General features: G+C 39.3%; 1 protein-coding gene across 2 annotated transcripts in view; it reads left to right on the forward strand.

Moving 5' to 3' along the window:
- Positions 1 to 15,485, forward strand: part of CMSS1 (cms1 ribosomal small subunit homolog) — a 394,807-nt gene that overhangs the window by 125,651 nt on the left and 253,671 nt on the right. The gene's annotated exons all lie outside the window — the stretch shown is intronic.

The following is a 15,485-nucleotide window of genomic DNA, read 5'->3' on the forward strand; positions in this document are numbered from 1 at the left end:
TAGTAAGAGAACCTATTACTGCTTTGACAAGTCTGCACTCATGTTATACAGCATATATATTTACCACAGCCAAAGACTCAATCTTTGTGAAGTCTACAGCAGAGAGGGGTATTAGCAGATTCATAAATCACAGTCTTATTTACACTTCTGTTTTTAAAATCAACATTTTAAAAAATGTGTTCTGCTTTGATTAAGGCCACTTATGTCCATGGGTAAACAGACTGTATTTGAACTTCATCCGCCGAGCATTCCACCTGAGGGACCTGGGTCATACCTCCAACCTCGGCTTAAGTGCTTACTTAAGACGTACTTAACACAATTATAAAATGGTAAATTTGCTAATTGTTCTAACTTTCTGCAGATTCACATTGTGGTTCCACAAGGAAACCCTGTGGAACTTAAAAAAATGTTTTTAAATTTCTTAACCTTTGGTGCTTTAAGATAGAATTATCAGAATTACTGCTATAAAATACTTTGGGTTATTTTGTTATGATGATAAAGTCTAATATTAAAGGAATGAAGGCTTGGTTCCTGGCTGCATCCCTGACATTCTGCTAAAATTCCAGAACTGTCCTTGGATAAGTCAAGGGTTTATATTTAGAGCCCTTATCTCCAAAATAAGAACCCCAATGCCTATGGTAGTTGATTTTTATGAAAACTATAAAATAAAGTAATATTTGAAGGACAGTTTTAGCTGTACATCTTATTATATAGGTTTGAAATTAATTTACAATAGCACAATAATCTGTTCCACCTTTGAGGTTTCTAATGAAAAAAGAAAATATCAACTGAATTTACAGTCTATTTCAGTGATGTTCAAAAAGATTGTTAATTTTACTCATTCCTACAAGTCAAGAAACTATCATCATCATTGGTGCCTTGCTTTTCATTTGTGATAATATTTCTTTAAAAATCAGAAGGGGTGGAACTTTCTTGGTGGTCCAGTGGCTAAGAATCTGCCTGCCAATGCAGGGGACATGGGTTCCATCCCTGGTCTAGGAACTAAGATTCCACATGTTGCAGGGCAGCTTAACCCGTGCCACAACTACTGAACCCGTGCACTGCAACTACTAAATCCCGCTCACCTAGAGCTCGGGCTCTCACAATAAGATAAGCTACTGCAACAGGAAGCCCACAGTACCGCAACAAGAGAGTAGCCCCCGCTCACCACAGCTAGAGAAATCCCACGGACAGCAATGAAGAGCCTGCATCAGAGACCCACTACAGCCAAAATTACATTAAAAAAAAAATTCTGGAGGGAATTCCCTGGTGGTCCAGTGACTGGGGCTCTGGCTTCCACTGCAAGGGGAACAGCTCTATCCCTGGCTGGCAAACTAGGCACGGCCAAAAAAAGAAAAAAAATCTGGAAAAGTTCAAGCATACAGAGATGTATGAAAATATAATGAGTCACTACATGCTACCACGCAGATTTGTAAAATCTCCATTTATTATATATTTGGGTAATATCTTACAGATTAACCCAAATAATCCAATACATTAGAAAATAGTTTTTTAAGTAAAATATTATAGATAGAGCAGAAGCCCCTATGTACGTCTTCCTTAACCCACTTTCTACACATCCTACCCCATAAGTAACCATACTGAATTTGGTGTTTATTCTTCCCATGCATGTTTTATACTTTATATTTTTAATATTGCTGAGCCATTTATAGTTTTACTTTGCAGATTTTCAAACCTAATGTAAACATAGCATATTGCGTGTAGCATTCTGAAAGGTTTTTTGTACTGTTTTTGAGATTCTTGTTCCATTTTACTTATTTTACATATTTGACTGCTATATGATATTACACTGTATGAATAATCCACCATTTACTTATCCATTTTACTGTTGATGGATATTTAAATAATTTACATGTTTTTAGTGTTAGAAAAAAATGCAGCTGTGAACATACTTTGACATTTTCTTCCTGTGTATATGCATTTCTTCGGGTATTCTTTATGGCGTAAGAGTGGGATTTTTGGACTCTGCTATATTGTGTTCTCAACATTACTAGGGATTACTGCTGTCCTGAGTGGAGTACCAATTGATAGCAGAGTAGAAGTGTTCTCCTTGCTCTATATCTTCATCAACACGTGCTATTATAGAATTTATACCAATATGATAAATGAAATGATATCTGATTTGCATCCTGAATTCATAAGAGCAGCATCCTTTTATGTGTTTAGATGCCATTTGAGTTTCTTCATAAATTGCTTATTCATAGTCTTTGCCCATTTTCCTTTTGTAAATATTAGTTGCCTTTTTCTTATGAATTTATAGGAATTCATTATATATTCTATAAGTTACTGTTTGGTTGATTATATGTTTTGCTATTATTTCTTCTGATAGTAGCTTAAACATTTTCACTTTATGTCTTTTGTGGTAAAGAAGTTTTCAATTTAACTTAGTCAAGTTAATCAGTTTTTAAATCAGTTCTTTATTTTTTAATTGGAAGATTTACAATATTGTGTTGGTTTCTGCCATACATCAACATGAATCAGCCATAGGTGTACATATGTCCCCTCTCTCTTGAACTTTCCTCCCACCCCATCCCACCCCTGTAGGTTGTCACAGAGAACTGGATTCAAACTCCCTGCATCACACAGCAAATTCCCACTGGCTAGCCATTTCACACATGGTAAAGTATATGCTTCAGTGCTGCGCTTTCAATTCCTCCCACTCTCTGCTTCCCCTCTGTGTCCACAAGTCTTTTCTCTATTTTTGCATCTCCATTGCTGCCCTGCAAACAGGCTCATCAGTACCCTTCCAGATTCCATGTATATGCATTAATACATGATACTTGTTTTTCTCTTTCTGACATAACTTCACTCTGTATAATAGGCTCTAGGTTCATCTACCTCATTAGAACTGACTCAAATGCGTTCCTTTTTTAGCTGAGTGATACTCTATTGTATATATGTACCACAACCTCTTCATCCATTCATCTGTCAATGGACATCTAGGTTGCTTCCATGTCCTATCTGTTGTAAACAATGCTGCAATGAACACTGGGGTACATGTGTCTTTTTCAATTATGGTTTCCTCAGGGTATATGCCCAGTAGTGGGATTATTGGGTCATATGGAAGTTTTATTCCTAGTTTCTTAAGGAATGTCCATACTGTTCCTCTTAGTGGCTATATCAGTTTACATTCCCACCAACAGTGCAAGAGGGTTCCCTTTCTCCACAGCCTCGTCAGTATTTATTGTTTATAGATTTTTTTTTATGATGGCCATTTTGACCGGTGTGAGATGATACCTCACTGTAGTTCTGATCTGCATTTCTCTAATAATAAATCAGTTCTTTTCTTTATAATTTGCATTGGAAACCAAAATTTGAGCAGTGGCAGTATAATAGAATGGTTAAGACCGTGAACCCTGGAACCACTCTGCCTGAGTTCATATCTCTCCTCCATTACTTATTGGCTATAAAACTTTGGCAAGTTACTCGATACCTCTCTGCCTTTCTCATCTGTAAAATGAGGATGATAATAGTAGTATATTCATAACCTAAAGTTGCTGTGAGAATTAAATTAGTCAATACATGTCATATGTTTATAGCATGCCTAATACAATATTAACACCAATAAACATTAGCTTTTATTATTAACATTATTTATTTTTATTCCCTCCAATTTTATAGTGATTCTGTACTACCTTTATAGTTAGAAAAAAAATTTAAGAACTAAAGCAAATTTATTTGATTATCTATTTCATCTAATGAATTGTGAACCATGAATTCAGGGAGAAAGAAAAGAAGACTGAAAGAATGGTTTTGTGTCTTTCCTGGGTACTCTGTTGAAGAAGTGACTCTTTCCAGTTCCGCCTTGCTGGCACCACTTGAGAAATCAGAGTGCAGAACAGTTTAGGAACCTTGAGGACTTCATAACCAACCAGCTAAGCGTCCATTCATCTCTCCACCCGTCCTTCAACAAGCATTTATTGAAGGCCCACTGTGTGTCCTGCACTAAATTGGTTATTTATGGTGTGACTGTCTTACTTTTCTTAATACAGGTGGTACACTTTCAAGTATAAAGTTTATGGAAATAGTTTGTAAATCTGGGGTCATGAAGTGCACTGAACTAGACAGAAGTCAGGTGAAAAGAATTCTGTCACAAATCAGCTGTGGGACTTAGTTAAGACGTGACCCTCCCTGAGTGCAGTGTCCTGATTTGTGAGGTAAGGTGGGTGAGGAGATGATCTGTATGACCCCCTTTCTCCTAGGATATATAATGGTTCTTGCCACCGTGCCTTTCTTTTAGCATAGATTATCAATAGCGTATTTAAAAGACATGAATTCGTGGGTCTGTGCCCTATAGGAAATCCACAGAAATCTAAACGCTGCATATGGATATACAGTGAACCTGTGACTAATGGTTTTCACCAGAGTAGAGATCACAGTTAAAAGACAGTGCTTAAGGAAAGAATCCCAGAGTTAATTTTCAACTGAGAATCATTCAGTAGCCTTAGCATAACAATCAGGCTGTAACAGCAGAACTGGAAGGTGTTAGTGGCTTACCTGTTTATCACATATTTTGTCAGTAACAAACCAACTATCAAGTGGATACACGATACTGGATGCTTGGGGCTAGTGCACTGGGACGACCCAGAGAGATGGTATGGGGAGGGAGGAGGGAGGAGGGTTCAGGATGGGGAACACATGTATACCTGTAGCGGATTCATTTTGATATTTGGCAAAACTAATACAATTATGTAAAGTTTAAAAATAAAGTAAAATTAAAAAAAAAAAAGTGATACTAGTGGGGCACCCTGCCTTAAAGTTACAGTGTCCATCTGGAGAAATTTAAAGCATTCACTTTCAAAGTTTTAACAAGTCATGTAGTATCTTTCCTCTATAATTCATGTTCACTCTGACTTTCCTCCATCACAATTTATTTCCTTTATTAGCTGCTAGAGATCAACAGTGATGGTGGTGATGGTGGTGGCAATGTTGATGGTAGCTAATACTTAATGAGAAGTTACTACATGCCAGGCATTCTTCTAAGCCTTTTACATGTATTAACTCATTCAATTCTCCACAACAACCCTATGAAGTGTAGGGATATTATTATCTCTATTTACAGCAAAGAAATGGAAGCACCAATGAAGGCTGCACAGCCAATAAGTGGAAGAACTGGGATTTGAATCCAGACAACCTGGCTCTACTACCTGTGCTCTTAAAGAATCATGTCTCATGCTATTATACTGTACTGCCAAAGACAGGTGGTTATAAACACCCTGTCTGAGATGGATACAGACACCGTGTGTGAAAAATGCTTGTAGCCTTGCTGAAGAGATTACTTATCAATAATTACAGTAGAGATGAATAGTGATCTGTGGCAGTAAAATTGTCACTGATTGTCCACTACTTGGCCTTCTCTGGTGGCTCAGCTGGTAAAGAATCAGCCTGCAGTGCAGGAGACCTGGGTTCGATCCCTGGACTGGGAAGATCCTCTGGAAAAGGGAATGGCTACCCACTCCAGTATTCTGGCCTGAAGAATTCCATGGAGTGTATAGTCCATGGGGTTGCAAAGAGTTGGACATGACTGAGTGACTTTCACTTTCACTGCACTACATATCCAGGAAAGGACTTATTTATTTGAGAAATGCAAAGGTATAAAGGGAGTATATTTTTATATAGGGATGGAAGGTTAGGATATATAGTATTTTTGACTGTAGAAAGCCCCATTATATGTATATTTATGTACTAATAAATAATGTTCATATACTAGCATATTAATGTATGCTATGTACCTTATGGGAGAAGGCAATGGCAACCCACTCCAGTACTCTTGCCTGGAAAATCCCATGGATGGAGGAGCCTGGTAGGCATGCAGTCCATGGGGTTGCTAAGAGTCGGACACAACTGAGCTACTTCACTTATGAAAACATATTCAAAAATAAAACTGAAAAATATTAATAAAAAATAAGAAATCCAGTTTTTTCTCCTACCCCTTTGGATTACCTTGATCACTTCAGGGAGATCATTACTCTGGCCTATAGGAATAATGGAGGGTTGTTAATATAGAGTAGATACGTTTAAAACACTTAAATATTATGTACCACTTTGTTTATATAAATGTTCTCACATGAAGGACAAGGCCTTCAGTTTCTTCTATCTAATATTAATATCTAATACATTCAGATATTCTATCTAATACATTCATGTGTCCCATGGGATTTCTGACCTGGTGTTTCATACCTAATGGCTATTCAAGAACATGACTGATTTGTTCCTTCTACTTTGTCGCCTATCCACAATTTAGGTTACATTACTAAATAACAGTGGCTCAAAACTCTGTAGGTCACTCTGCATTTTCAGTCATCTTGCAGCTCAACTGGGTGTGAATGGGCTAAGATGGGCTCACTCCATATCTGACTGTCAGCTAGACAAACTTGATCTCAGCTGGATCATCTCATCTCTGCTCCACGTGGGCTTTCAGCCTCTGGTGGTCTGGACCAGGCTTCCCCATAGAGCAGACTCAGGGCAGCATCCCAAGAATGTGATGAACAGTGATCTGTGACGATAGTTGTCATTGACTTTCCCCTGCATCGCTTATTCTCCCCTACTCCAAGTCTTCAGTTTTTTTGGTAAAAGAGCATTACAAGGCCACCCCAAATTCAGGAAGTGGGGAAATAGATCCCACTTCTTGATGGAAGGAGCTGCAGAGTCACATTGCAGATGACTGGGAAGAATTAACTGCAGCCATCTTTGAAAAACTCATCTGCCACACTTACAGATTCATATTTCTGTGAAAATCAAATAGAAGCCTAGTTTAAAAGAGAGGTAAAATGTGTTTGGTTCTTTACTTCTTTTAGTTTCCTGGAAGCGTAGGGTTATTTTTGTGACTTCTATGATGCATTCCTGTGCTTTCATCTTACCTAGGTAGTCAAATGTGGAACAATAGGCTACTGATAAGAATCAACTTGTATTCTGTTACTATTCAATAAGGATTCCTCTGTCACCATTAATCTTATCCAAGGTATGCCTTCCAGAATTCCAAGATAATGTAAGTTTCTGTACTTACATTACAGAAGTAGCTACAGGGTAGCTTGCTAAGCTTTGCTCATAAGTAGTGCTCTTTGAGTTTAAGGCAACTCGAACTACTACAGGGCTTCCCAGGTGGCACTAGTGGTAAAAAAAAAAAACCTATCTGCCAACGCAGGTTAGACGTAACAGACGCAGGTTCCATCCCTGGGCCAGGAAGATCCCCTGCAGGAGGGCATGGCAACCCACTCCAGTATTCTTGCCTGGAGAATCCCCATGGATAAAGAAGCCTGGTGGGCTACAGCCCATAGAGTCACGCAGTCGGATGCGACTGAAGCAACTTAGCATGGAGCACAAACTGCTACAGAAAACTGAGTGGATCTCCATATATGCACTGTCTTCCCTCACCTTTCATTCTTTTTTTTTTTTAATTGAATTATAGTTAATGTACAGTATTATATGTTACAGGTGTAAAATATAGTGGTTCATCATTTTTAAAGGTTGTATTCGATTTATAGTTATTATAAAATATTGGCTATATTCCTCCTCACCTCATTGTTAAAGTGAGTTGAGTGAAATCCTCCAGGAGTGCACATATCATTTGCCAATGATGATATTTATAAGTGATTTTTTTAAAAAAGGAATGCGCTGTAACATTTTTATGTTATGTTTATCCTTTTTAAATTGTTTAGAGTTTTTCTGAAACCATCTATCTTCTTTGGGGACTAGGGAAAATAGCTTCAGCATTCTTGCTGGTGTTCAATTGGGTTTGTGAACAGACCCTTCGTGTGCAGACTTCGGGTTGACTGAGGAGTGTGTGTCTCCACATGTTTACAGTGGTGGAGTTTCCTTACCCTTCTGCCAACAACCACAAACTCATCAGTAATGAGAAGTAATTAAGTATCAGAGGAAGAAAACAAAGACATGAATTTCATGATACTCTCATGCTTTGTATTATCAGTGACTTCATTGTTTCTCTTGGCAAATTTTTTATACATCTGTGCTTGGCCCAGGGGTGCATACTGAGGAAAAGAAAAGTTTTGTAATAGCAGTGGTGGTTTGGGATTTTTAGGTTACAAAGGGAAAAAAAATGGAATGGAAAATTGCTTTTGTTTATAACAAATCATGATGCCTTACTCTTTTCATAACTGTCACTAGTGACATAATGCCTGATGGTTTTGCAAAGACATTTGCCTGCCTAGTTGTCAAGTTTAACAGCCTAGTGTGTTGATTATCTGTGACTCTCAGAGCCATTGAATGGCAGCCTTCAGAAATGTGAGAGAGTGATAGACTGGGAATCAGGAAACAGGACTTCTGATCTCAGTTCTGCTTTTAATTAGCTAGCTCTGGGTCGCAGCTCGTAAAATAAGGCTATTAGGCTGGGTTGACCCCATGAGGTCATTCAGGATGAAATAAGGTTTCTTTCCCTTGACCTCTACCCTGGTCCTCACTCCCTAATGGGTCCCCCTTACTACAGAATTTGTGCCTGAGACTAGATGATCTCTGAGGTCCTGGGACTTCCCGCTTTAGAATTTTGTGCTTGTCTGTTGTCTTGTATCTATGGATACAAATACAGTGCAGTTGGCCCCGAGAAGCAGATTCTGCTTTGTTTTCCTATGCAGTGACCTCGGTCAGTTTTTCTTTGGCGTAAGCTGGTTGAAATCGTGATATATTTTGGTAAGGATGTGTTCATGCAGAAGGACAAATAGAATTTTTTGCAATTATTTACTTAATTTAGTTACAGGAAATAGCCAAATGTCAATTGAGGCCCATTCTAACTACCACCTCCCCCCAGCGTACAAGCCCCTAGCCAACTCTTACTATAAATGTTGAACTTTATTAATCATTCTTTCTTTGTATAACAAAAACTGCTTATTCTACATAATTGGATGCTACTTAGATGTAATTTAGTCTCTGCATACCTGTTTATTTCCATATTTGAATGGTGGAAACAGGTTGTTTGGCTGTATAAAAGAACTTCAGAATGCCTCCGTGAAAGAAATTGGTTGTGGTCTTGACAATTTACTATGATATCAGGGTAACCAATCAAAACTACTCCAGTTTAAAGAAGAAAATAACAATGATAGCTTACATTAATTCAGTACTTAGCAAATAAATACTAAATGCTTTCTTTTGGTTAACGCTTTAGTCTTCTCAAAAACTTTTTCTCTGTTTTGCAATAGAGGAAACTGAAGCATAGCTGCTAAGTAACTTGCTGAAGGTCATACTGCTAGAAAGTAGCAGAGCCATGTCCAGCATGGGCGTCTGGCTTTAGAATTCAGCAAATCACTATGCTGTATCTACTTAGGGTCTCATAAGAAGGTATACTTAGTAAAGGAAAATATCGTGCTTCAATATTGTTATTCAGTAAACATTTATGAAGTACCCACTTATCAGTTATCATATTTGCTAATTTGTGCAAGCTTGTTTTTGTATCTGGACTAATGTCTGTTTTGTTGATATGGGTACAGTTAATTCTGGCTACCCAGAATTACACAAAAATATGAATATTAATGAATTCACAACTTCTGGCCCTGAAGGCACTTGGTCTATTCAGTAAAAATGTTTTGTTTTCATGCATCATTTATGTGCAAAAACTAAGCCACAAAGTGGCTTTTCTCAGACACTTTGCTGGCATCTTGGGTGTGGGCAGAAGGAGCATGGCAAGAAAGACTCTGAGATTATGGGATCAAATGGATCTGGATTTGAATCACTACTCCAGCATGTTAGCTCTGTGGCCTTGAACAACTTACTATACCTCTGTGAGCCTTCAGATGTAAAATGGAGATAATGCTACCTGGTAATGAGTTTATCGTTCATACTCTGTGAGCTTAGGGTCCCTGTTGTTCATGTCTGTCTCTGTAGTGTTCAACAGAGTTGGACCTCAGCAGGAATTCATTTGAATGACTGAATCGTGTAGTCCTCAATAGAGCTGATTGGCTCTTAAGTATCAATAGGGACTGCCTCATAGTAAAGATGAGTCATCTGTGAACCACGGGCTAGAAATTCAGAAAAATGGTACTGAGAATCTGACAGAAGCAGCTAATGTGTGTAGACCTCTTAACACATGCCGGGTGCTATCTTAAATGCTTTGTGTATGTCATCATTTAATCTTAAAGAGTTTTACCCTTAGTAAAGACTGTAGGAAAGGGCATGGTAAAGCTAAACTAAGAGTGGAGACTCTCAAAGACAAAAATTAATATCAGTATGAGGGTAATCCCCTTCATGAATCACCGCCTTGTAGTGGCAAAAGGACATAGTGCTATGCATGGCCACCTAAGACAGATGGGTTATAGTGAAGAGTTCTGACAAAATGTGGTCTGCTGGAGGAGGAAATGGCAGCCCACTGCAGTATTCTTTCCTGGAGAATCCCCATGAACAGTATGAAAAGGCAAAAAGATATGACCCTTGAAAAATGAGCCCCCCAGATCAGAAAGTGTCCAGTGTCCTACTGGGGAAGAGTGGAGGGCAATTAGTAATAGTTCCTGAAAGAATGAAGCAGTTGGGCCAAAGTGGAAACAACACTCAGTTGTGGTGAAAGTAAAGTCCGATGCTGTAAAGAACAATATTGCATAGGAACCTGTAATGTTAGGTCCATGAATCAAGGTAAACTGGACGTGATCAGACAGGAGATAGCAAGAGTGAACATGGACATCTTAAGGAATCAGTGAACTGAAATGGACAGGAATGGGCAAATTTAATTCAGATGACCATTGTATCTACTACTGTGGGCAAGAATCCCTTAAAAGAAATGGAGTAGTGCTCATAGTGAACAAAGAGTTAGAAATGCAGTACTTGGGTGCAATCTCAAAAATGACAGAATGATGTTGATTCATTTCCAAGGAAAGCCAATTCAACATCACAGTAATCCATGTCTGTGCCCCAACCACTGATGCCAAAGCATCTGAAGTTGACCAGTTCTATGAACACCTACAAGACCTTCTAGAACCAACACTAAAAAAAGATGTCCTTTTCATCAAAGGGGATTAAAATGCAAAAGTAGGAAGTCAAGAGACACCCGGAATAACAGGCATGTTTGGCCTTGTAATACAAAATGAAATAAGGTAAAGGCTAGCAGAATTTTGCCGACAGAACACACTGCTTCTTGGAAAGAAAGCTATGACAAACCCAGGCAGCATATTAAAAAGCAGAGACATCATTTTGCCAACAAAGTTCTATGTACTTAAAGCTCTGGTTTTTCCAGTACCCATGTACAATATGAGAGTTGGACCGTAAAGAAGAATTCCGCTGAGCACCAAAGAACTCTTGCTTTCAAATTGGGGTGCTGGAGAAGACTCTTGAGAGTCCCTTGGACTGCAAGGAAATCAAACCAGTCAATCCTAAAGGAAATTAACCCTGAATATTCATTGCAAGGACTGATGCTGAAGCTGAAGCTCCAGTACTTGGGCCACCTGATGGGAAGAGTCACCTCATTGGAAAAGACCCTGATGCTGGGAAAGGTTGAAGGCAAAAGGAGAAGGGGGCAGCAGAGGATGAGATGCTTAGATAGCATCACCTCACCAACTCAATGGACATGAATTTAATCTAACTCCGGGAGATAATGAAGGATAGGGAAGCCTGGTATGCTACAGTCCATGGCATTGCAAAGAGTCAAACACAACTTAGTAACTGAACAACAACAATCAGGGTAGTGCTGGTACCTACACAAAGTTTAGTGTGTGTGTTTGCACACATGTGGGTGGAGAAGGGACACTCAGTCCCCAAGACTTACTAGAAAACTGCAGTTAAAAGTCGTCGAATTTTTGGAACCTTTATCATATATACCCCGACCCTTTGTTCTGTCTCAGCCTCACCTCCCTGATTACAGGTTCACATGCATAAAATGAGTTCAACGTCTGCCACACTCCTTTTTATTTGACGGCACCTTGAACAGTCCTTAGTCCTGTTTTTATGTCTGTGACATAATGCAGTGCCATTTAAACTCATTTGTAGGAAGTTTGGGGGTGAACTCTTTTGATAGCAAGATGGTTGCATAACGCACAGGGAGTCTGTGCCGACTGGAGGACGCTCTTCGCCAAGGGACAACCTTGAAAGTGATTCAGTGCCTTAAGTTTGAATGTGTTTAACATTTAGGGAGCAGACTGTCGGCTAGCTTTACATTTCCACTTGGATTTCCCCCTCTCTCTGTGTGGATCCATAAAGCTATAACTTAGTTCCCTGAAAGGAGAATGGAAAGAGAAGTAGTAAGATTATGGGGTTCTCAGCAGAGTTGGTTGAGCCCTTAATATTAACTGTCTCATGGTAAATGTGATTCATCTATGAAAATACTGGCTATAAATAGATGTTAATAGTGCTCAGTTGCAGATCAGCCAGGTTGTGCTTGCATGGCCACATTTGGGAAAAAAATCCTGTTGAGTATTTTATTTGGTTTCTCTTAAAATGAAAAAATAAAAGTTTGTTTCCTTTTATTGCCCTAGTCACCCACATTTGAAGACACTAATTCAGCCAGCTACAGCAGAGCTATCTGATGGCTAAAAAAAGATACATTGAAAACCAGATAACCTAATTTAGCAATGGCCCCCCTTTATCTTTTTCTTCCATTTTGAGTAAAAGTCATTGAAACATTCCCTTAACGGTGTTTTTACTTGTAGGGAAAGGTGAATAGGGCTTTAGAGAGGGGAATAGAACTTGAGGATCTGTGATTCAGGTCCATATTCTTAAGAATTCTGATTCCTAAAAGAAATTCAGGGTTACTTTCACATCAAATGTGAGGTTCAGAAGGCAGTGTAGTCATCTCATTCATTTCTCATAGTATCAGTCAGTTCAGTCACTCAGTCGTGTCTAACTCTCTGCGACCCCATAAACTGCAGCACACCAGGCCTCCGTGTCCATCACCGACTCCTGGAGTCCATCCAGACCCATGTCCATTGAGTCAGTGATGCCATCCAACCATCTCATCCTCTGTCGTCCCCTTCTCCTCCTGCCCCCAATCCCTCCCAGCATCATGGTCTTTCTAAATGAGTCAGCTCTTCTCATCAGGTGGCCAAAGTATTGCAGTCTCAGCTTCAACATCAGTCCTTCCAATGAACACCCAGGACCAGTCTCCTTTAGGATGGACTGGTTGGGTCTCCTTGCAGTCCAAGGAACTCTCAAGAGTCTTCTCCAACAGCACAGTTCAAAAGCGTCAATTCTTTGGTGCTCAGCTTTCTTTATAGTCCAACACTCACATCCATACATGACCACTGGAAAAACCATAGCCTTGACTAGATGGACCTTTGTTGACAAAGTCAACACAGTATCTAGGTATTTTCTGTGCCCATCTACTCCATTGTTACATATTGTCCTATGCCCATCTACGCCATTGTTACACAGCTGTAAGTGTCTGAGGGCTTTGCTGGTGGCTCAGATGGTAAAGAATCTGCCTGCAATGCGGGAGACCCAGGTTTGATCCCTGGGTCGGGAAGATCCCCTGGAGAAGGAAATGGCAACTCACTCCAGTATTCTTGCTGGAGAGTCCCATGGACAGAGGAGCCTGGTGGGCTGCAGTCCGTGGGGTCGTGAAGAGTTGGACACGACTAAGCAACTAACATACACAAGTGTCTGAAAGTGCTTCCTTGTGAGCTGAAATACAGCTCCCAGGATCTTTATTCATTTATCCTTCTCCTGCCTCCAGAGCTAAGTCAAGCGAGGCTACTTCTCTTGCCACATTGTGGCCCTTCAGTGGGAAGTACTCTGTTCTTTTTTCCAGATGTAACACTCACCACACCTCATGTTGTGTGGTTTAGTCTCCCTCATCCAACACACCATCTCACCACACATTTTGATTGCACCCTTTAGAATTACGCTTCATTAGGTTAGGTGTTTCTTAAAGAAATGCATAGAGTTGGGCATGATTTCCCAGATAATAAACGCAACTAAAGTAATGAAATGGTAAGAGTATATACTTAGGGAAGACCTCAGTCTTCTGATTTTGGATCTCAGATAGATCTCTGATATTGGATCTCAGTATAGATCAAATAATTTGATAGTAGGCATTTAATGAAGACTTATTCCAGTTTTGCTTATCAGATGAGTGCTTGTAATACCTTTCATGTGTACATTGCTCTTTATATCAGTAAATAGATAATTATTCACCCTGTTTTTCAAGATGAGGAGTTCGAGGTTCAGAAAGCTTAAATAACTTTGGTTAATAAACCTTGAGCCCAAACTGAAAACTCAGGCATTCTGACACCCCTTTCTCTCCAGTCTCATGCTGGATATATCAACAGTGTACTTTTTTAAAAGCTCAAATATGTTCTTTGGTTGCTTTTCCACAAAGTGCTACAGTCAGAGAAGCTGCTATGCTGTAGATACAGAATAAACAGCCTGCCAATGGGGTCTAATAGAGCAGACTTACATCATGGCTTTTCTTAGCTGTGTGTTCTGAAGAAAGGACAAAAAGAAATATAAAAATCTCCAAGTATAAATAGTCAATTTATCCAAGTTTTCCATTACAAATCAGTGGCTCTTTAAATATTCTTTTCTCATTTAAGGTTGACACAGGGCTGGGAATGTTTTCCAGATCTTTGTGGAATAGAACAGAAGAAGAAAATTATTTTCATATAGTCCAAGTTAACTTTAAGTGCATTTTAAAATGCCACACTCCCAGCACTAGATCAGAGCTCTTGAAAATCATATGATTCTTTTAACAGTTTTCAAACTACATCACTTTTCATATTTCTTCCAAGTCTGCTCTCTGTTTTTTCTTAGAAGCATGGTGATATTGAGCCAGTCACTTAACCTTTCTATTCTCTTTGAATTTTTGTCTCTTTGGCTCTTGGAACCAGTTTCTACCAATCTCCCTCTTCTGAAACCCATTGGAAGTTAATGTGCCCTTGGTCATGACCAGATCCAGCCCCAGAAGCCAGAACTCTTGCCTACAGCTCTGTTGCTGTTTCCATAGCAATGCTACATGTTCAACAGGCCAGCCCCTACTTCTTCCAGCCCTAGAAAGATATGAATCTTAAAAGATAAAAAATGTATCTTTATAGAACCCAAAGTGTCCCACAAATTTTTGTTGACTTTCTCGACCTCTTCCTCACCCATTAGTTGACAGTAAGTCACCCTGACTGCCTTTCGGCCTCCTCTTGGCTAGACCAACCTAGCATAATAAAGAGCTCAGAGATGAACGGGAAATTTGAGATCAAGAGTTTCCATCTATAGATTCCAAATGACATCTTTCCTTTTTCTTCTTGTATCTACTGACCTGTGACTGGAATAGAGTGATAATGTGTTACTAAAACAAATCTTGCTGCTGGTAAAGTCCTAGAGCAGTACTTGACCTTGCAGCCATTTTATTTCTCCTTTCCCACATCTACCGTTACTTAGTCTATCTTCCTGTACTGGGGAACAGGTCCCTGCTTGCCTCTCAGGCATTTGCGTCTAGTCTGGCTCATGTACACTTGATCTTACTAGGGGAAAAGAAAGAAACTCAACTTGTAAAACTCTGATTATTTGCCAGATTATATGACTCATGCTTTCTATTCTTTACATATCTT

The sequence above is a fragment of the Bos javanicus genome, chromosome 1, assembly GCF_032452875.1.
Source record: "Bos javanicus breed banteng chromosome 1, ARS-OSU_banteng_1.0, whole genome shotgun sequence".
NCBI classification, from domain to species: domain Eukaryota; kingdom Metazoa; phylum Chordata; class Mammalia; order Artiodactyla; family Bovidae; genus Bos; species Bos javanicus.